General features: G+C 40.6%; 1 protein-coding gene across 4 annotated transcripts in view; it reads right to left on the reverse strand.

The window, feature by feature from the left end:
• dgkb (diacylglycerol kinase, beta) overlaps nucleotides 1–22,002 on the reverse strand; it is a 752,355-nt gene that overhangs the window by 715,770 nt on the left and 14,583 nt on the right. Inside the window, exon 1 of one of the 4 annotated variants that reach the window (XM_048520559.2) lies at nucleotides 287–334. The exons of the other annotated variants lie outside the window; for them this stretch is intronic. The gene's annotated coding sequence lies outside the window, so the exon portion shown is untranslated. Of the gene's footprint in view, nucleotides 1–286; nucleotides 335–22,002 lie in introns of those variants that run through there. 4 annotated transcript variants of the gene reach the window in all.

The raw sequence follows: 22,002 nt of genomic DNA on the forward strand, positions 1-22,002 counted from the left end.
TGAGTTAAGCAGCAACTTCAAAAAACTTCTCAAAAGTCAGTCAGATATTCAACACCTCATGACCTCCTTATGAGAATGGAATGCTAAACTATTGTGTTATAAACTAAGAGAGACACAATCCTGTCCTACAAAAAACACCTAGACAAATGAATTTCAAATTGAATGCAAAACACCGCAGATGCTGGAAATCTGAAACAAACACAGACGATGCCGGAGAGAGAAAGTTAACGTTTCCGTATAGACAGCATTAAAGGAGCGGGAAAGCTTCTGAAACAAGGGTCCAAACCCGAAACGTCAGCTTTCCGGCTCCTCTGATCCTATTCGGAGTGCTGTGTTCATCCAGCTCTACATCTTGTTATTCTCAGACTCCAGCAGCCCACACCCCAACATGCACATGCATATTTTGGTTTCATGTGTGCAATACAACATTAGCCATGCAAAAACCATCACTACAATATTTTGCTTTCGTTTCTGTACATAACCTTGTAAAGGGCTTGTCTGTTGCAGACTGATAGATGATTGCTGTTATGTAACTGTCACTCTATTTTGTCATCTGCCCTGTGACTACCAGGATTGTAGAATTTGAATTAGGCGGACCCTGGCCGTTTCATTTAGCAATTCATACTTTCCAATATTTAGCATTTGATTTGTGAAAAACTTTAAAACTATATATCAAGATGAGAGACTTTGCAACAAAATAGGTAGTTGCATATTACAACTGATGTAATTATGGTAGCGTATTTTTTGCAGTGCCAACTGCCCTTTAAAACTGAATGAATAACTCCCAGGATCCCCATTAGCGTTCTATAGCTAGATTGCTCCAAAATGTACATGAAACAACAGCAAAAGAATAATTATCGGAGTCTAACCCTTTGGAGCTTGCAAAACAAATGTGTTTTGCCATGATATAACATCAATAAAGATTCTACAAAATGGAATTCCAAATTGTATCATCTGTTCATAGCAATACATTCATTCTGTAAACTAATTAAGTTTTTCCTCCACAATTCCACACAGTAGTTGTATCTGAAAATAATGCTTGGAAATTATGTATTTTGGTTTTACTCATGAAAGTGCTGCCAGTACACCTGAGTGCTATAAAAAATTACCTTAGAACTCAGTTTGTCTCATAATTAATTTAACAAAAGACATACTATCCCATAGAAAGTTATGCTATAGGAATAGTAGATAAACATAGAGAATGTAAGCAATTAAGAGTAGCAAGTATTTTCAAGTAATTGTTTTACTTGATCAGGAAGAAAAGTTTTAGATAAAGAGATATGGAAACAGGACAGGAAAATAAAGCTAATGTAGAAGTTCAACCATTTTAATGAATAGCAGAACAGGCACGAGGCAGCCCTTGGCATTCACAGAATCGTTACAGTGTGCCAAGAAGTCATTTGGCCCATTGAGTCTGTACTGGCCTTCTGAGGAGTATCCCACCAAGACCCAGATACGTACCCTATCCCTGTAACACCACATTTTCCATGGCTAATCCACCTAGCCTGCACATCCCTGGACACTACAGCGCAATATAGCATGGCCAATCCACCTGACTTGCACATCTTTGAACTGTGAGAGGAAGGTGGAGCCACCTGATGGAAACCCACACAGACGTGGGGAGAACAGGCAAATTCCACACAGACGGTCGCCCAAGGAATTGAACCCAGATCTCTGATGCTGAGGTACTGAGCCATCTCCTACCTCATTTTTAAAAAAAAGAGCAAAAGAAGATCAGAACTTCTGGTGGTCCAGTGAAGGTAGGAAATGGTTAAGGAGCAAGTTTAAATCTTACTTCTAGATGCATACTATATTTATCACCAGATGATACAACATTTAATTACCTACCAGATAATAGGTATAGTTAGAGTTTTGAATTATTGCAAGGAAATTCTCCCAGGGTACAAAGTCTTAAAATCTTTGAATTTTGTTTGTTTTATTTTTTGCGATGATATAACATCAAAAAAGATTCTACACAATGGAACTCCAAATTGTATCATCTGTTCAAGGCAATATATTCATTCTGTAAATTAATTATGTATTTCCTCCATAATTCCACACAATAGTAAATATGAAAATGATGCTTGGAAATGATGTATTTCAGTCTTACTCATTAAAGTGCTGCCAGTGCACCTTTTCATTGTGCACTTGCACTGCATTGTGAGACCATCATTTGTGTTTTCTTTTGTTTTAAAAATGAAGCCTACAATTGGGCTGATTTCTGAGGAATTCCTGTTGAGTATCTCTGCCACTTGAAACAGGATTTGCATTTATATAGAATTAAAGCTTCACACAATGCATTATTTTAAAGTACAGTGTCTGTTAAAATATTTGCAATATCTGTGTAGGCATGTCAGAGAGAAAGAGAAATTGGATTTCATTCATTTACATTATGCTGGTTGTAAATATGATGATCAAATTTTAACACCCAACATTTCATTTTTCTACCCAAAATCTTTAATGGTTAAAGATGATATCTGTAAAAGAAAAAAATACAAACTTCAAGTGACTGCTGTGATTGTCTGACAGAATGCAGCAAATCTAGAAGACCAATGTGGAATAAACAAGATTTGCACAGAACTTTCCTTTTTTCTTTAAACCAAACAATTGAATCATGAAGTCGTGAAGTCCACATATCCTGCTTCCATTCACACGTGTATGATAATTTAATTTAATGGAGGTTGAAAGGTTTGCCTGACAGATAGCCAATTTGGGAAAAAAATGTAGTCAAACATGGGAATATAAAAACAAACTGTATTTCAGTAGCGGCATTTGAGCAGTAAAATAGAGAGAAGGAACAATGAGTTTGTGACAGGTACTGGAAGTCTCTCTCTCTCTGTATCACTGTCTCCTCTCACCAGCTTACAAGAAAATTGGATAATACCTTCACAAAGAACTCAAAGATATCTACAAACATTGTGGTTGTTGAGGATATCAGTGAGCCATTAAACAATTGAAATCTCATGTTGAAATTTAACACCTCAAGGACTCTAAAAAATGAAAATGGTACTGCATTTACTCAACTTCTGTACAAAACCTGCTCTTCTTTTCAAACTTAATTTCTGTGTTTGTGTGTGTATGTTAGATGTCACATTATATTATTTTTATTTGAGTTAGTAGATTGAAAAGTTCTCTTTCTTTCACTCAACAAAATATTACAATCAATCCTTTCACCTTTATCTATTTATCTATAAGACCATAAGACATAGGAGTGGAAGTAAGGCCATTCAGCCCATCGGGTCCACTCTGCCATTTAATCATGGCTGATGGGCATTTCAACTCCACTTCCCTGCACTCTCCCCGTAGCCCTTAATTTCTTGTGAGAGCAAGAATTTATCAATCTCTGCCTTAAAGACGTTTAATGTCACGGCCTCCACTGCACTCTGTGGCAATGAATTCCACAGGCCCACCACACTCTAGCTGAAGAAATAGGTCTCCTCATTTCCGTTTTAAATTTACCCCCTCTAATTCTAAGGCTGTGCCCATGGGTCCTAGTCTCCTCGCCTAACGGAAACAACTTCCCAGCGCCCACCCTTTCTAAGCCATAAATTATCTTGTAAGTTTCTATTAGATCTCTCCTCAACCGTCAAAACTACAAGGAATACAATCTCAGGATCCTTAGCCATTCATTGTACATTAAACCTACCATTCCAGGGAACATCCGTGTGAATCTCTGCTGGACACACTCCAGTGCCAGTATGTCCTTCCTGAGGTGTGGGGCCCAAAATTGGACACAGTATTCTAAATGGGGCGAAACGAGAGCCTTATAAAGCCTCAGAAGCACATCGCTGCTTTTATATTCCAACCCTCTTGAGATAAACAACAATATTGCATTCACTTTTTTAATCACAGACTCTACCTGCAAGTTAACCTTTAGAGAATCCTGGACCAACACTCCCAGATCCCTTTGTACTTCTGCTTTACGAATTTTCTCACCATTTAGAAAATAGCCCATGCCTGTATTCTTTTTCCCAAAGTGTTGATGTCTGTTGCAACCAATCAAAAGATGGCTAAGAAGAGGGAGCCACATCATCCATCTTCATCTTGTTGTAAAATAAGCATGTTGAGACAGCAGTCAATGCCATTTCCAAACAGGATTTGTGCTTTTAATTATTGAAGAAAGCTTCCAGTAGTGAATTGGAACATGTTTCAGTGTCTTACTATGACGCTTGTGGAAAATTCAGCAAACTGTATGGCAGATCAGCTATTGCCAGAGATAGTGGGAACTGCTGATGCTGGAGAATCTGAGATAACAAGGTTTAGAGCTGGATGAACACAGCAGGCAAAGCAGCATCAGAGGAGCAGGAAAGCTTGACATTTCGGGCCTAGACCCGTCTTCAGATTCTTCTGCATTTCTGAAAAAGGGCCCAGACTCGAAACGTCAGCCTTCCTGCTCCTCTGTTGCTGCTTTGCCTGCTGTGTTCATCCAGCTCTAAACCTTGTTATCTCAGCTATTGCCAGAGTCATTTTTAGCATTTTGGTAACCCCACAGCCTCTTGATTTTGGCAATTTGTCCCTTGATTGTTTATTTTCTAATTGATGTTGCTGTACCCGTTATTTCCAGCATGTTCCATAATTATTGGTCTTATTTTCCTTTCAGCCTTCTTTTTGTGTTCTCTGCTCAAAGGCAGATTCAGCCCACAGCTCCACAGCATCCACTCCTGATAGAGCAGCGTCAGGTCATGAATCTAACTCCAACTGAAGAGAAGAACAAAGCTCGTGCTGTTGACACCAATCTTGTTCACACCTATTGCTCATCAAACTGAGCCCATCAGCCCTCTTTCCACCACGGTATCAGTGCTAATGAAACAGAATCTATTTTTACATAGTTGTTGTAGCATAGAACTGTGAATAGTCAGAGATAATGGGAACTGCAGATGCTGGAGAATCCAAGATAACAAAGTGTGAAGCTGGATGAACACAGCAGGCCAAGCTACATCTTAGGAACACGACAGCTGACGTTTCATGCCTAGACCCTTCATCAGAGAAGGGGGATGGGGGGAGGATTCTGAAATAAATAGGGAGAGGGGGAGGTGGACTGAAGATCCGCCTCCCCCTCTCTCCCTATTTATTTCAGAATCCTCTCCCCATCCCCCTTTTCTGATGAAGGGTCTAGGCCCAAAATGTCAACTTTTGTGCTCCTAAGATGCTTCCTGGCCTGCTGTGTTCATCCAGCCCCACACTTTGTTATATTGTGAATAGTCATGGTTAAGTTTCTGATTTATTTCGATCAGAAGGATGACCATGAATTTCTTCCACTTTCACAGTCTGTTATTTCCATATGTTAAAAGGACTTACAATTAATAGTCAATCTATTTGCCCATATAATGAATGCACCTTCCATAGTAATAGAGTAGCACAGTAGCTCAGTGGTTAGCACTGCAGCTTCATAGCGCTCGGGACCTGGGTTCAATTCCACCCTCGGGTGACTGTCTGTGTGGAGTTAGCACATTCTCCCTGTGTCTTTGTGGGTTTCCTCCACGTGTTCCGGTTTCCTCCCGCAGTCCAAAGATGTGCAGGTTAGGTGGATTGGCCATGATAAATTGCCCACAGCAATCCAGGGATGTTTAGGTTAGGTGGGCTAGACAGGGCGAAATGCTGGAGGAGGGGAATGAGTCAGATTGGGATGCTCCTTGGTGGGGCAGTGTGGACTTATTGGCCTGTTTCCACACGGTAGTGATTCTATGAATATAAATATACCTTCACTGTCAATCAAGTCATGGAGTGGAACTTGAGCCCAAAGCTTCTGGCTCAGAGGCACCACTGTTATCCTAGTGCTATAAGACCTCAGTGTGATTTAGAAAATTAATTGTGATAATTGTTTGAATTATCCTCAAGGTTATCAGTAGAAAATCAATTGAATCAACAATCTTCTTAATTTTAATTCTTAATTTTAATTAGTTTATTTATCAGCTAAAAATGGAAAGCTCTTGTTACAGTGTGAACATATACCATACCTAACACTTGCAAAAATGACATTGATTTTTAGATCATACTTGTTAAGTAAACACGTTCAACTGTATGTCAGTGTTAATCTGTTGGTGGCTTCCACATTACTTTTCTCATTAATAAGCTTTAAAATAAACACTGTTTATGTTCAATTATTTGTTTAACGTGGATAACATATTTGCAAGACGACATTTATTGCCTGTTTTTATTTGTCCTGCAAAGGTCGTGGGTCCTCTTAAGTTGATTATTTGTATAACAGAGTAACTTGCCAAATCAATCAACTGCAACCCCAAGGTGTACTGCATTCTCATGTAGGTCAGTGCAAATATGATTGACAAGTTCATCAGGAAACAACAGTGAACCTTTTTTTAAATTTTAATGCAATCTAGTTGTTTTCAGGGTTATATCTTCTTGATATCAATAAAAGAATTAAATGCAACTTCACAGTCTGCCATAGTCATGATTGCTAAATTGATAGGCCAAGATAATAACTATCGTCTACTGTACCATATATTGCCAATTTCCCCTTTCATTTCACATAGGTAAGAAAGAACCTCTTACTTGAATCAAAACAATGCAAATAAATTATGAAATTAATTAAATAACATTTTCAGTTGATTATTTTTTGCTGCACCTTACAGGTGGTAAATTAGATTTGTTACATTGGATTAAATAATTTACTCCTTTTCATTGAACTATGCCTGAAATTTACCATACCTTTCATATATGGGTTTCACAATTCATTTTCTAAAGCAAGCTGTAGATACCTTGAAAACATTTATGTGGTCAAATAACTATTCCAATTTAACTTGAAACTAAAACAAAGAACTGCAGATGCTGGAAATCTGAAGCAAAAACAAATTGTTGCAGAAACTCAGCAGGTCTGACAGCAGAAAGAAACATTATCAGTCCAGTGCTTCTGAAGAATGGTCACTGGATTTGAAATGCTAACTCTGTTTCTAGCTCCATAATTGTTGCTAGACCTGCTGAGTTTCACCAGCAATTTTTGTTTGATTCCTATTTAACTCTTTCTGTGGTGCCTTCACTATCGCTTGTTGCATATTGTCTTTCAGGATGGTCAAATGCTGATATCAATCCATCCCCTACTTTTAATCTTCTGTTTGTCCTACAGCTTATTACATGATCTCAAAAGAAGAAGAACCTATAGAATCCCTTTTTGGCAGTGATGAAAATAAGCAATGCAGTCATAGGTTATCCAGGCTCATTCAACAGCACCTTCCAAATCGTCCAGCCTCTACTGCCTAGAATAATTATGGCAGCAGATGAAAAGAAGCACCAAAATCAGCAAATTCCCCTCCAAGCCATACTGTATCTTGACTTGGAACAATATTGCCATTCTTTTATTCTAGCTGGGTGAAAATCTTGGAACCCTTCTCTCTGAACAGAACTGTGGGTGCCTTTACACCCCAAGAACTGTAGTGGCTTGAAAAGGCAGTTCACCAAGACCTTAACTAGGTTAATTAGGCATGAGCAATAAATGATCACTCTGTAATGGCCACATCCCACGGACACATATAAAAAATGGTTTTGTGAACAGTGTTCACAAGTAATACTTGATGAGCTATAAATAATCTCCAATTGACAGTTTGGATTCATTAAAGGCAACTCAGCTCCAAATCTTGTTGCAGTCTTTGTTGCAGCATGAGCAAAAAATAGGTGAGGTGGCCATTTACCCTTGATATCAAGCAGCATTATACCGAATATGGCATCAAGGAGCTAAGCAACGCCAAAATCAATGGAGATCCAGGAGCAAGCTCTCCACTTCGTTGAGCCATACCTCACACAAAGGAAGGCTGTGGTTTTTGCAGCCATGTGTATCAGGTGGAAGATGCACAGCAACCATTTAGTCATATGGTCATAGAGCTGTATAACATGGAAATAGACCCTTTGGTCCAACTCGTCCATGTTGGCCAGATATCCTAAATTAATCTAGTCTCATTTGCCAGCGTTTGGCCCATATCCCTCTAAATCCTTGCTATTCGTATACCCATCCAGATGCCTTTTAAATTATATAATTGTACCAGCCTCCACCACTTCCTCTGGCAAGTCATTCCATCCATGCACCACCGTCTCCATGAATAGGTTGCCCTTTAGATCTCTTCAAAATCTTTCCCCTCTCACCTTAAACCTATGCTGTCTAGTTCGGACTTCCCCAACCCTGAGAAAAGATCTTGGCTACTCGCCCTATTCACACCCCTTCTAATTTTATAAACGCCTATGAGGTTACCCAACATGCTCCTATGTTCCAGGGAAAATAGCCACAGCCTATTCAGCTTCCTTCGGCTCTTTTAACAGTAGCTTCCTCATCCATCATCTCTACATTAGAAGGATAATTGCAGCAAATGCATGAGAACACCACCATGTAAAATTTTCCCTCCAAGCCATATACTTTCCTGACTTGGAAATGTATCAGCACTTTTTCACTGCTGCTGGATCAAAATGCTGGAGCACCCTCACTAACAGAAGTCTTAATGGACCTGCAACGTATGCACTGCTATGGTTCAAGAAGCTGGCTCACCACCAACTTCTCAAAGGTGATTAATGACAGGCAAGAAACATTAGTCCAATCGCAGAATCCCGACAGCATTGAGGCAGACCATTCGCCCCATCAAGTTCACATCGACCCTCTGGGAAGTATTCCACCTATACCCAAGCCCCTAATCCTATCCTTGTAACCCTACATTTCCCATGACTAATTCAACTAGCCTGCATATCCCTGGACACTATGGGCAATTTTGCTTGGCCAATCCACCTAATCTGCACATCTTTGGACTCTGGGAGGAAACCAGAGCACCTGGAGGAAACCCATGCAGACATGTGGAGAACATGTAAATTCCAGACTAATGGCCACCTGAAGCTGGAATCAAACCCAGTCCCTGGCAATGTGAGGCAGCAGTGCTAACCACTGAGTCACTGTCCAGTAAGTGAGTCATCTGGCACAAGAACGGATAAGCAAAACTACACTTCAATTTGAAAAAAACAACAAAAATACTCAATGGAGTTGAGTGTAATCCCCAATGTTGAAAAAATGGAAGCAAATACCTGGGCCCAGATATTGCTGGGGGTATTCTGCCAGGATTTTTAAATTCACCTGTGGGACATGGGTATCAGTCGGTAGCCAGCGTTAATTGCCCATCCCTTGTTGCCCTTGAGAAGGTGGTGGTCAGATGCTTTCTTGAACGACTTCAATCCATAGGTGCTAGAGGTTGACCTATGATGACCACAGGGAAGGAATTCCAGGATTTTGACCCAGTGACATACTTCTTTTGTTAATGACAGAATTAACAATAAGAATTAACAATGTTTCTTGTGGACACATGAAATTCCGTAGTTTTAGGAAGGGATCTATCGACGCGCAAACATCAGCAAGATGAGCTGCTTAATGCAGCGTTTCTCAAACCTTTTCCTGCTGACAACCCATTTTGAGGCTTGAAAATTGTTGCGGACCCTTTGTGAAAACAGAGAGTAGGGTGGGGGGAAATGGAAAGGCCTTTAACCGGGGTTGGGGGGGGGGGAGGGGAGAACCAGAAGCAGAAGACTAGTGAGAGTGAGGGGACAAGGCGAAACAACATAGCAGCCATTACTGACTTTAAAGCACAACACCAAACTTTTAACTTGCAACCCCACATGGGAACTTGAACCACATTAGGAACCCCTGGGTTATCGCAACAACGCAGTGTTCTATAAACATGTTGTAGTAAAAGCTTCACATCGGTAACAGAGATTATATGTTGTCTTCTTGTTCAATTTTCCGAAGGTTATGAGATATGGTTACACTATGTTTGTCTAAAATAAAACTGATCAGCTTTTCAATCAACCGTAACAAAATTGTGTTGAGATGTAAAATTCTGTCAAATGCAGAGCCCATACATTATAGGCTGAAGAAAAACTCAGATACTTCTTATCTAGAATTAAACCCAAGTGTGTGTAGAGGGTGCAAGCAATATCTAGACATTTAGAATTTTACTTTTTTCAATAAAAATGTAAGTTAAAATCCAAATGTACCTGCACAGAATTGATAACATTATGACTTAAGCACAACAGCATGTCTTTTTTGCACTCTGCTTGTGCCACCTCTAGCTCCAGTCTTATCTATTGTGCTGAGGTTCAACTTCCTTGGTTTTTTTTCCCCTATATTATTGCTTCCTCTGCCCCTTACATAAGTGCGCAATTCCAGAAAAATCATGATTAAAGTGGCTGAAATAACTGTTGGGATAATAATGTTTCATATTCAAATAATCGTTTGCTTGAATGCATTTCCATAACCTTCTTCTTTTGCCTTGTGCTAATAATCCTCTTAAACCTTTAAATAATTTTCTAAGGCTTCTAGCTGAATCTCCTTAATCTTCCCTGCTCTGATAAATGCAGCCTTGCTTTTTACTGATTTGTTCGTCATAACAAAATGTTCTTGACGTTAGCATCAAAGTGAATCTAAAAACATAACTCCAGTGTTCTGTCAGTAACTACTCAGAGTACTCCCAAAGTGATGCAACTAATTTCTAGGTCACAAACACTACAAGCAACTCCTTGCTTACATAACTCTACCAGCAGTAACTACATGATTTCTTAAATCTAGAAGTGCATACTTCATTTTATTTTGGAATCATGGCCAACATGATTCTATTAAACAAACTGATTTTGTCAGTTTGCAAATAACTTTTTTTTTCAACATGGGAGGGAGGATTGGTGGAACAGTTCAAAAATGTAAAAACCTTCAAGATGTGAATAACTAGAGCAGAGGGTGAAGGACAGCAGTCAGTGAGTGCACCCACCAGCTGGTCGAACTAGTGACAGCACTAACAAGGCCATGTCCACAGACCCATCTGAATTCAATCCAAATTGGACAGGCTGCAAGCTCCTGTTAGAGTTAGGGGTTAAGCCAGGGTTAATTTCCAGCAGCATTTTAGGAATCCTGTATTGAAGAGCTGTCTGCCAGTCGACAACCAGCAGCAGTCTAGTTCCAGCAATGCCACTCGAAGCTGTGATCACTGAGGGCACTGTAGGAGGCCCCAGGCTGAAGCTCAGCGTTGGAACACCAAGAATGAATTTCAGGAGAATGGGATCACTGAGGGCAGTTAGTGAGAGGAGTGTGAGGGAAGTTCATTGTGAAGGACAAGGCAATGGCTTCCCATTATTCCCATGCTTTCCTTTATTCATTGGGGCATAAAGTATAAAAAATTGGAAAATCATGTTGCAGCTGTGTAGCATTTTGATTAGGCCACATTTGGAGTATTATGTATAGTTCAGTCTGGTCACCACCCTACCAGAAGTCTGTGGCAAGGGTGCAGAAAGGGTTTACCAGGAGGTTGCCAGTTTTGGAGCTTTAAGGAGAGTTTGGACAAACTTGATTTGCTTTCACTTGATCATCAAAGGTTGTGGGGCTAACCTTATGGAAATTTACAGAAATTTGAGAGGCTTGGATATAATGGATAGTCTGAGTCTTTCTCCCAGGGTAGAAATGTAAATTACTAGGGGTTTCAGATAAAAGGGGGTAAATTGAAAGTAGCTGTGAGATGCAAATTTTTCTTAACATAGAGGATGATGAATGCTTAGAATGTTCTGCCACAGGAAGTGGAGGAGGCAGATACTCCAGCAAAGTTTAAGAGGCAGCTTCACAGATAGATGAATAGGCAGGGAATAGAGGGATACAGACCATATTGAGGCAAAGCGTTTTTAGTATAGAAAAGCATTTGTTTTGGTACAGTATTGGTGTGCTGAAGGGCCAATTCCTTTGCAGTACTGTTTTTTGTTCATGTTATAGAAGCTGGGATTCCTAATTCAGAACAGAAAGCTTAAGGCCTTGTGTTTTCTATGTAACAGTTTGGGCAGTTTGAAATCAATTCCTTTTGCAAAAGGGGTCAAAACGGTCATAGATATTTTCTGACAATTTATTGAGCTTTAGCTTCTCAATAATATTTCACTGCATTTTGCCATCAGTATATTTTGAGAATTCTTTTGCATAATCACAAGCAGATGAATATTGTGTGTGAACATCAACTGCAATTGAAGTATGAAGAAAGTATTAGAATCCAAAAAGAGATGAATATTGCCTGCAAAATCACCAGAAGTAAACTGTAATTGAAGCATGAAATATGTATAAGATCTCGACAGAGTAGGAAAAAAGAAGGTAGTTTAAAAAAAAAACAATCCTAACTTCCATCACACCACGGGGCATCGGACATAACAGAGTGTCATCCCATTGCTAAGTGTAGATAAAATTAGTGCAGAGGCTTTTAAAGTGTGCCCATGCACAGAATTTCATGGGATTTGATTGTCATCATCACTAACTAAGCAGTAATCTGATGGAACAGATTGATTGCATATAATGAGGACCTTCTGATATTTTATTCGAAAGGAATCAAAAAATTAAAAAAAGAAAAAAGAAGAAATATAGTGCTGAACCAGCAAACATTCCACAAATTCAGAATGCTAAAACAGTGTGGATATTACATGGAACCATAAGGCACTTCCTGTGCTCACATGAAAAATAAACAAAAACCCGATAAGCTAGAAATCAGGTCGGAGATTAGAAGCATTTCTTCTCTCACTGCAACATGTGCCAGGCTCTCTGCAAAAGCCAATATTCAGCAAAGAGCTGAGTGAATGTGCAGCCAGCAATGAAAGCTATGATGGCAACTATAAACAAATATGATCAACATTGTACAGAATACAATTTTTTTTGGAAAACAAATGGAAATATATGGAAATCTGAACTGAAATTATAACATGGTGAAAATGTTCAGAAATGTTCATCTTAGTTTGAGAGGATATTTCAGGTATGCAGCCTTGATAGTGAAAAGAAATAAAATGAAATAAATATGCAAATAAAAATGTAAGAAAGGTAAGATGTATAAATTAATTAATGTACCAGTACAACAGGTATGAAAATACCTAAGAAAATTTAAGTGGCATGTGTTGGAACCTTCATCGGTCAGAAGAGGATAGAGGTACATTCATGCCATGGACTCAGAAGTTGTAATGATTACCAATGCCTCAAATCTTCTCCATGAAGCTATGTGCCATCCCATGAGATGGTGAATCACTCTGTTGCTGGCAAAATGCCTGCAGCTGGGAAAATGTTTGAAAAGGCTGTCCATCTCTGTTTGTGTGAGGAATCATTTCACATCCACCAATCGTGAGAAGAGGCAGGTACATTGTTTTTCTTTTATTCATTCGTGGGATGAGAGCTTTGCAGGCTCGGCAGCATTTATCATCCATCCCCAATTGCCCAGAGGATGGTTAGGAGTCAACTATATTGCTGTGAGCCTGGAATCACACGTAGGCCAGACCGGGTAAGAATGGCAGTTTCCTTCCCTAAAGGACATTAGTGAACCAGATGGGTTGTTCTGAAAATTGACTCACGGTCATCATTAGATTCTTAATCCCAAATATTTATTGAATTCAAATTCCACCATGTGCCGTGGTGGGATTCAAACCCAGGTCCCCAGAACATTATCTGGCCTCTGGATTAACAGTCCAGTGATAATATCACAAGGCGATTGCCTCACCCTTATACACACACCATGAGATCTGAACTCACTGATGACCAATAGAAAGATCATTTTTAACAATTAATAAATTTGCAAGTTTCAAAAGGCATTTTGTGTGACGAAAGATTATTTTTCATTCCACTTCAGTGGTGTATGTGGGTGTGCGTTGGTGTTTTTGTTTATTGGAGTTTGCTGTTGTTGCTAATAGTTTCCTTTGGAGAATTTCCTCTGGGGAACCATCCCAACCTGGCACAGAGATAATAAGTTGTCGAGCTGGATGAACCCAGCAGGCCAAGCAGCATCAGAGGAGCAAGGAAGTTGACGTTTTGGGCCAAGACCCTTCTTCAGAAATGGGGAAGGGGGTTATGAAATAAATAGGGAGAGAGGGGGAGGCGGATAGAAGATGGATAGAGGAGAAGATGGGTGGAGAGGAGACAGACAGGTCAAAGAGGCGAGGATGGAGCCAGTAAAGGTGAGTGTAGGTGGGAAATAGGTCAGTCCAGGGAGGACGGACAGGTCAAGAGGGCGGGATGAGGTTAGTAGGGAGGAAATAGGGATAGGGCTTGAGGTGGGAGGAGGGAATAGGTGGGAGGAATGACAGGTTAGGGAGGCGGGGATGAGCTGGGCTGGTTTTGGGATGCGGTAGTGGGATGGGAGATTTTGAAGCTTGTGAAGTCCACATTGATACCATTAGGCTGCCAGGTTCCCAAGCGGAATATGAGTTACTGTTCCTGCAACCTTTGGGTAGCATCGTTGTGACACTGCAGGAGGCCCAGGATGGACACGTCGTCTGAGGAATGGGAGGCGGAGTTGAAATGGTTTGCGACTGGGAGGTGCAATTGTTTAGTGCAAACCTAGCACAGGTGTTCTGCAAAGCAGTTCCTAAGCCTCCACTTGGTTTCCCCAATGTAGAAGGGGCCACAACGGGAACAGCGGATGCAGTATACCACATTAGCAGATGTGCAGGTGAACATGTGCCTGATGTGGGGAACCACATTAGCAGAAACCTGGCACATCCTACTTTCTGGAAAAAACCTGGGCTGGGAAAATCCCAACCAATGAACCACTGTCCACTTGCACTAGGCTTGATCTTTCTTCTCCATCAATTTATTGTTTAATTGAATGCAGGTATGCCACGCGAGGCCAATTAATGTTGCCCATCCTTAGTGCCTTTGAACTGAGTAATTTGCTAAGCCAATTCAGAGGGCATTTTACAGTCGACTGGATTGATATGACATTGTAGCCACCTGTCAGACAACCAGATAAGTGCTGCAGAGTTAAATGTAAGATAAAGAAGGGGTGCTAAAAAAGTTGGCAGCACTTGAGATAGAGAAGTTGCTAGGCCCAGATTGCTGAGAGAGGAAAGTGAGCAAATTGCAGAGCCATTGATAGAAAATTTTCAGGAATCTCTGAGCACAGGATTAGTCCCAGCAGTCTGGTAGTTTATAAATGTGATGCAGTTAACATAGACTTTAGAAAAATATAGCACAGGAACAGGCCTTTCTGCCCATGACAGTGTGCCGAAAATGACACCAAAGTAAACTCACCCCTTCTGCCTGCCCTTGGCCCATATCCTTCCAGTCCTTGATTATTCGTGTGCTTAACTACAAGTCCCTAAAACACCCTTATCGTATTTGCCTCCATCATTATCCATTGCAGCATGTTTCAGACTCCTTCCACTCTCTGTGTAAAAAAATTGCCCATAACATCTTCTTTGAACTTTCCCCCTTTCACCACAAATGCCTGACCCCGAGTTTTAGACATTTCACCACTGGGGTAACTATTCTCACCATCAACCCTGTAGTGTTATAGACTTCTATAGAGTCTCCCTTCAGAATCTACCAGTCCAGAGAAAACAACCTGAGTTTTTCTAGCCCCTCCGCACAGCTCTTATCCTCTAACTCAGGCAGCATCTTGGCAAACCTCTTCTGCACCCCCTCGAAAGCTTTCACATTCTTCCTGTGATATCGCAACCAGAATTGAATGCAATACTCTAAGTACAGCCTTACCAAAATCTTATAATTCTGCAACATGACATCCTGGCTCTTGTACTCAATTCCCCGTCCAATAAAGATAAGCATGCCATACACCTTCTTTAACACTCTATTTATGTCAGTGGCCACTTTTAGGGACCGATGGACTTGAATCCCAAGATCCCTCTGTTGCTCAGAGGCCCTGCCATTAACTGTCTCCCAAATTGATCTCCCAAAGTGCAGCATCTCCCACTTAATTGGAAAAAAGTCCATGTGCCATTTCTGCATCCATATTTGCAACTGATCTATATCCCGCTGTACCATTTGACAACCTTCTACACTATCCACAATTCCATCAATCTTTGATAATGGGAACTGCAGATGCTGGAGAATCCAAGATAATGAAATGTGAGGCTGGATGAACACAGCAGGCCAAGCAGCATCTCAGGAGCACAAAAGCTGACGTTTCGGGCCTAGACCCTTCATCAGAGAGCCCTCTGCTTAATGTGGAAAGTCATCTTGGGGCCTGGGATAGGGGTGAGGGAGGAGGTGTGGGGGCAAGTGTAGCATTTCCTGCGGTTGCAGGGGAAGGTGCTGGGTGTGGTGGGGTTGGAGGGCAGTGTGGAGCGAACAAGGGAGTCACGGAGAGAGTGGTCTCTCCGGAAAGCAGACAGGGGTGGGGATGGAAAAATGTCTTGGGTGGTGGGGTCGGATTGTAGATGGCGGAAGTGTCAGAGGATGATGCGTTGTATCCGCAGGTTGGTGAGGTGGTGTGTGAGAACGAGGCGGATCCTCTTTGGGCGGTTGTGGCGGGGGCGGGGTGTGAGGGATGTGTTGCGGGAAATGCGGGAGACGCGGTCAAGAACATTCTCGACCACTGTGGGGGGAAAGTTGCGGTCCTTGAAGAACTTGGACATCTGGGATGTGCGGGAGTGGAATGCCTCATCGTGGGAGCAGATGCGGCGGAGGAATTGGGAATAGGGAATGGAATTTTTGCAGGAGGGTGGGTGGGAGGAGGTGTATTCTAGGTAGCTGTGGGAGTCGGTGGGCTTGAAATGGACATCAGTTACAAGCTGGTTGCCTGAGATGGAGACTGAGAGGTCCAGGAAGGTGAGGGATGTGCCATCAATCTTTGTATCATTTGCAAACTTACTGACTCACCTATCCAGATTTTCATCTAAGTCACACATAAATATCACAAACAGCAGAGGTCCCAGTAGAGGTGCCTGCGGAACACCAATGGTCACAGACCTCCAACCAGAAAAATACCCATCCATCACTACCCTCTGCCTTCTATGGGAAAACCAATTCTGAATCCAAGTGGCCAAATCACCATGGGTCCCATGCATCTCATTGTTTAATAAAGTGGCAAAGGACAATTCAGCAAACTACAGACATATCAGCAAAATGTCATTAGTGGGAAAACTTATGAAGGCCAATATACGAGATAAGGTAAATATAGTCTTAGAAAAATATAAGTTAATACTATTCAGTCAACATGGCTTTGTTAATGGCAGGTCAGTTCTGACTAATTTAATCCAGTTTCTTGTCAAGGTGCAGTGGATGAAAATAGCGTTGTGAATGGTGTATTTTTGGAAATTCAGAAAGCATTTGTGAAGGTGCCACATGGCAAATTGAAGAGCAAATTAGAAATGTTTGGGATTGATGGGTCTTTGGCAACCTGGATTGGAAGTTAGATGAAAGATAGGAAACAGAGGGTAGATATAGATAGGCGATACTCAGATTGGAGATCTGTTGAAAGTGGTGTTTCCCAGTGGTCAGTTTTGGGACCCTCGCTTTTTTTGATTTGTATAAATGGTTTGGAGATGTTTGTTGAGGACAAATTCTCTACATATACAGATGATACAAAGATAGGGAGATTAGTGAATTGTGAGGATGACATTGAGCAAATTCATAAGGATATTGGCAGGTTAGGCAAATGGGCACAAATTGCCGATGATTTTCAATGCAGAGAAAAGGGGCACAATATAGGCTCAACTATGAGGAGAATACAGAAGCAGAGGGACCTTGAGGTTCATGTGCATAATTCTCTGGCGGTGGCGACACAGTTTAAAACAGTTGTTAAACACTTCTCCGAATCTTTGATTCAAGCACATTTGGAATGTTGTGTTCAGTTCTGAGCAAGTTATTAAGAAAGGGCATTAAATCCCCGGAGTCAGTGTAAAAGAGATTTACTAGAATGATGTCAGGATTGAAGGATTTTAGATACAAGCAAAGATTAGATAAATTGTGTTTATACTCCCTGGAGCAGAGAAGATTAAGAGCTGACTTTATTGAGGTGTTCAAAATTATGAATAATTTTGACAAGGTAAAGAGGATATTCTGATTTTACTGGCTGGTACACCAAGATTGTCAGTAACACAGCTAGGAATGAGGTGTGGAGAAACATCCTTACTCAGAGAGTTGTTAGGATATGGAACACCCTGTATGGGAAAGTGGTGGATGTAGATTCTGTTGAAGTTTTCAAAAGAGACCTGGGAATATATTTGAAAATGATGAATTTAGAGGGTAATGGCGATAGAACTGGGCTGTGGAGTAACTGGGGAGCTATTCAGGAGCCAGTGCGCACACAATGGGTTGAAAGGTCTCCTTCTGTACTGTAAAATTCTATGATTCTATGATTTAAAGTATCCAGGAGCAGAAGTAATATAGGCATTTTCTGAAGAAGGGTCTAGGCCCGGAATGTCAGCTTTCCTGCTCCTCTGATGCTGCTTGGCCCGTTGTGTTCATCCAGCTCTATACCTTGTTATCTCAGTAAACCAAGGTGACCTGGGCTCAAGTCCTAAGTAATATCTCGGAAAGGTTGATTAGGAAATATGGGAGCAGAAATAGGGACTCTTGTGGGGTAATGTTAGTGTCCCTACCGCTGAACTAGGAGACCTGGGCTCAAGTTCAATTTTCACCAGCAATGTGGAATAATATATCTGAACAGTTTGTTTCAAAAAATTAGAACTGAATTGGAACTGAAGTCGACCATTCAGTCCATTAAGGCTGCTCTGCTATTCAATGGGCTTACGGCTGATGTGATAATCCTCAACTCCACTTCCTTGTCTTTTCTTCCTAATGCGCAATATCCATGCAGATTAAAAATCTGTCTCAACTTTAAGTATACTTACCGGGCCCAACTCTGCAGCCCTCTGTGGTGAAGAATTCCACAGATACATCATCATCTGAGACACAAAATTTATCTTCATCTGTTTTAAATGGCCAACCCCATACTCTGAGTTTATGGCTAGTGGATCTGGACTCTCCCACCAAATAAGCCTTTCTTCAATTATTCTCACGTCCCTAAAAATCTCCTGTGCTTTAATAAGTCATCTCTCATTCTTCGATGAGCACAGGCCCAGTATCTCCTCATAAGATAATCTGTTCATCTAAAGGATCCACCTAGTGAACCTTCTCTGGACTGCCTCTAGGGGCAGTATGCTTTTCTTTTGAGACAGGGAGCAAAACTGTTATTCAATGGCTTCTCAGAATCAACTTGTTGATGTTATTTCCTTGTTGATTTTAATTTTTCTTTTTAAGTTATACATTTGGGTTTGGAATTTCTCAATCCTTTCTCATTTTCCACAGAATTATTCTGAAGTTTTGGACCCCAGTGGCCGTGACTACAACATTCAGCTAAGTGCCTCTATTATTTAAGAATATCAGATAAAATTAGCAGCACCTTCTTGTGAATTCCCTGATTTACTGGGCTCACAAAATCATTACCAAATCTGATTCTAATCCACATGAAATGTCTTTGCTATCTATAGGTGATTGAAGTGTTTCATTAAAATGCTTTTTCTGTCGTTTCAAAATATCTTTCTCTCTTTCAAAAGCAAATTTCCACTGTTCCTTCGCTAATGCCATAGTCTGCAGTGAAATGAGTGTAACTGTCAGAACAGATTTTAAAAAAAAAGTTCAATCATATTGATCAGAGAGACTTTCAATTCACTAGTTTTAATGACTCAAAATCATAGATCATGATTGATGATTGATCAGGTATATGTCTTCCATTGATCAGGTATATGTCTTCCATCATAACTTATAACTCCACAAATTTGTCTGCAGGCAGAGTGTCAAAAACAAAATGAAACCACCAATGAAATGCGAAGAATTTCCACAGAGAGACCACCAAGACTTTCAAGACACTTTTGAGCCAGGATAACCCTACAGCACAGTAACTCAAGAAGCGTTGTTGCTTTTATGTTCTCGATAATCTCACATACAGGAATGCTCAATATTTTCTGAAGGGGAAGTGTGCGAATGTTGATGAGGAACGTATTACATTTCTATTGCAGACAGAAACTGCACAGATAAAAAGGAGATAAAGCAGAAGAGTTGAAGTTAAATAAAAGTAACTGCCTATCCCCATTTATTTCCTCCTTAATGCCTCAAAGAACCAATCATTCCAACTTGAATTTAATTGGTTATAACTTCACTTCTACTCAAAAACAATGAATCATTCATTACTGATCAAGTAGAACAATTAAAAATGGACAGAACAGGCACAAATTTAGAAACTTTCTGACAGAAATAAATTATTTAGTAAAGACTACCATGAAAAGAGTTGATGTGCTTCATGGAAATCTTTTCATGAACCATCATAATATACCACGTAAACTTGGAAATGTAAGAATCAGTTCTAATTTAAGTCAGAAATCAAGGGCGAAAGTAAGTAAGTTTATTGTCACAGCGCAGAGACAAATAGCCCAAAACGTCAGCTTTTGCGCTCCTGAGATGCTGCTTAGTCTGCTGTGTTCATCCAGCTTCACACTTTATTTTCTTAGCCAAACCAAATCATCCCTTTTTTATTCACAGCACAGTAGAAAACAAACCTTCAGAAACTCAATGACGACCCCAGACATTTTGAACAACTAATCTCATACTTTGCAAATAATCAATTCTCAGCATCAATTTGCAGCTTAATCAAAAGATTTTGCCACTTATTAAAAATATGATAACTTTAGTAAAACAAAATTAAACAGAAAAATTATTATTTTATGCTATCAAGGAACTTTGAGTATAGGCATTGGGGCATTATACTGTGGTTGTCCCAGGACATTGATGAATTCTCTTCTGGAGTACTGTGTTGCCCTGTGATAGGAAGGTTATTATTGAATTGGCAATGGTTCAGTAAAGATGTACAAGGATGTCGCAGGAATGAGGGGTATGAGTTATAAAAATAGGTTGGGCAGGCTGGGTCTTTTTCTCTAGAGCACAGGAGACTGAGGGGTGACTTTATAGAGCTTTATATAATATTGAGGAGCGTAGACAAGTTGAATAGCAAGTGCCTTTTCCCAAATTTGGGGAAGTTCAAAACAAGAGGGTGTATTTTTAAGGAGAGAGGAGAAAGATTTAAAAAAGGACATGCGAGGCAACTTTTTTAGACTGGTTCATGTGTGGAAATACTTTCCAGACAAAGTGATACAGGTACAACACTTAAAAGACATTTGGCTGAGTGCATGAATAGGAAAGATTTGGAGGGATATGGACCAAATGCAGGCAAATGGGACTATTTTATTTTGGGAACATGGTCGGCATGGCTTAGTTGGACTGAAGGATATGTTTCCATGCTGTATGATTCTATGAGTCGATAAAATCCTTTGCCTCCAGTATGATTCAAACGGAGAACTGACAGACAGCAAACACAATTAAGGGATCAATGAAAGAAAATAATAAATCCAGATTACTTAAAATGGATGTAACAATGCATTGTTTCAAAGCATAGATGATGGTTTCTTGGTTGATTTCATAAAGATGTCGATCAAGGTTATCAATACAGTTCACTCAGATAAAGGCTCAATTAATCACCATGCTATTGCATCAATAGCCAGACCCTTTCCCACAGAAAGGACAGTCCAAAACCCAATACAAACTCTCACCACTTCCTGACAAACAGTCTGACCATCTCCTCCATGAGGTCCCAGTGTGATGGACCTGACCAAACACCCTTAAAATATATTAAGATTGTAGTACAGACTCTAACTTTTTCTTATTTTAGAGTGCAAGGCATTGTATTCCAGGCTTCAACTGGCCAAATCACCAAGCTTGAAACAAAATACACCATAGAACATAGAACATAGAACAGTACAGCACAGAACAGGCCCTTCAGCCCACGATGTTGTGCCGACCATTGATCCTCATGTATGCACCCTCAAATTTCTGTGACCATATGCATGTCCAGCAGTCTCTTAAATGACCCCAATGACCTTGCTTCCACAACTGCTGCTGGCAATGCATTCCATGCTCTCACAACTCTCTGTGTAAAGAACCCGCCTCTGACATCCCCTCTATACTTTCCTCCAACCAGCTTAAAACTATGACCCCTCGTGTTAGCCATTTCTGCCCTGGGAAATAGTCTCTGGCTATCAACTCTATCTATGCCTCTCATTATCTTGTACACCTCAATTAGGTCCCCTCTCCTCCTCCTTTTCTCCAATGAAAAAAGTCCGAGCTCAGTCAACCTCTCTTCATAAGATAAGCTCTCCAGTCCAGACAGCATCCTGGTAAACCTCCTCTGAACCCTCTCCAAAGCATCCACATCTTTCCTATAATAGGGCGAC

The sequence above is a fragment of the Stegostoma tigrinum genome, chromosome 2 (genome assembly GCF_030684315.1).
Source record: "Stegostoma tigrinum isolate sSteTig4 chromosome 2, sSteTig4.hap1, whole genome shotgun sequence".
In the NCBI taxonomy this organism is placed as follows: domain Eukaryota; kingdom Metazoa; phylum Chordata; class Chondrichthyes; order Orectolobiformes; family Stegostomatidae; genus Stegostoma; species Stegostoma tigrinum.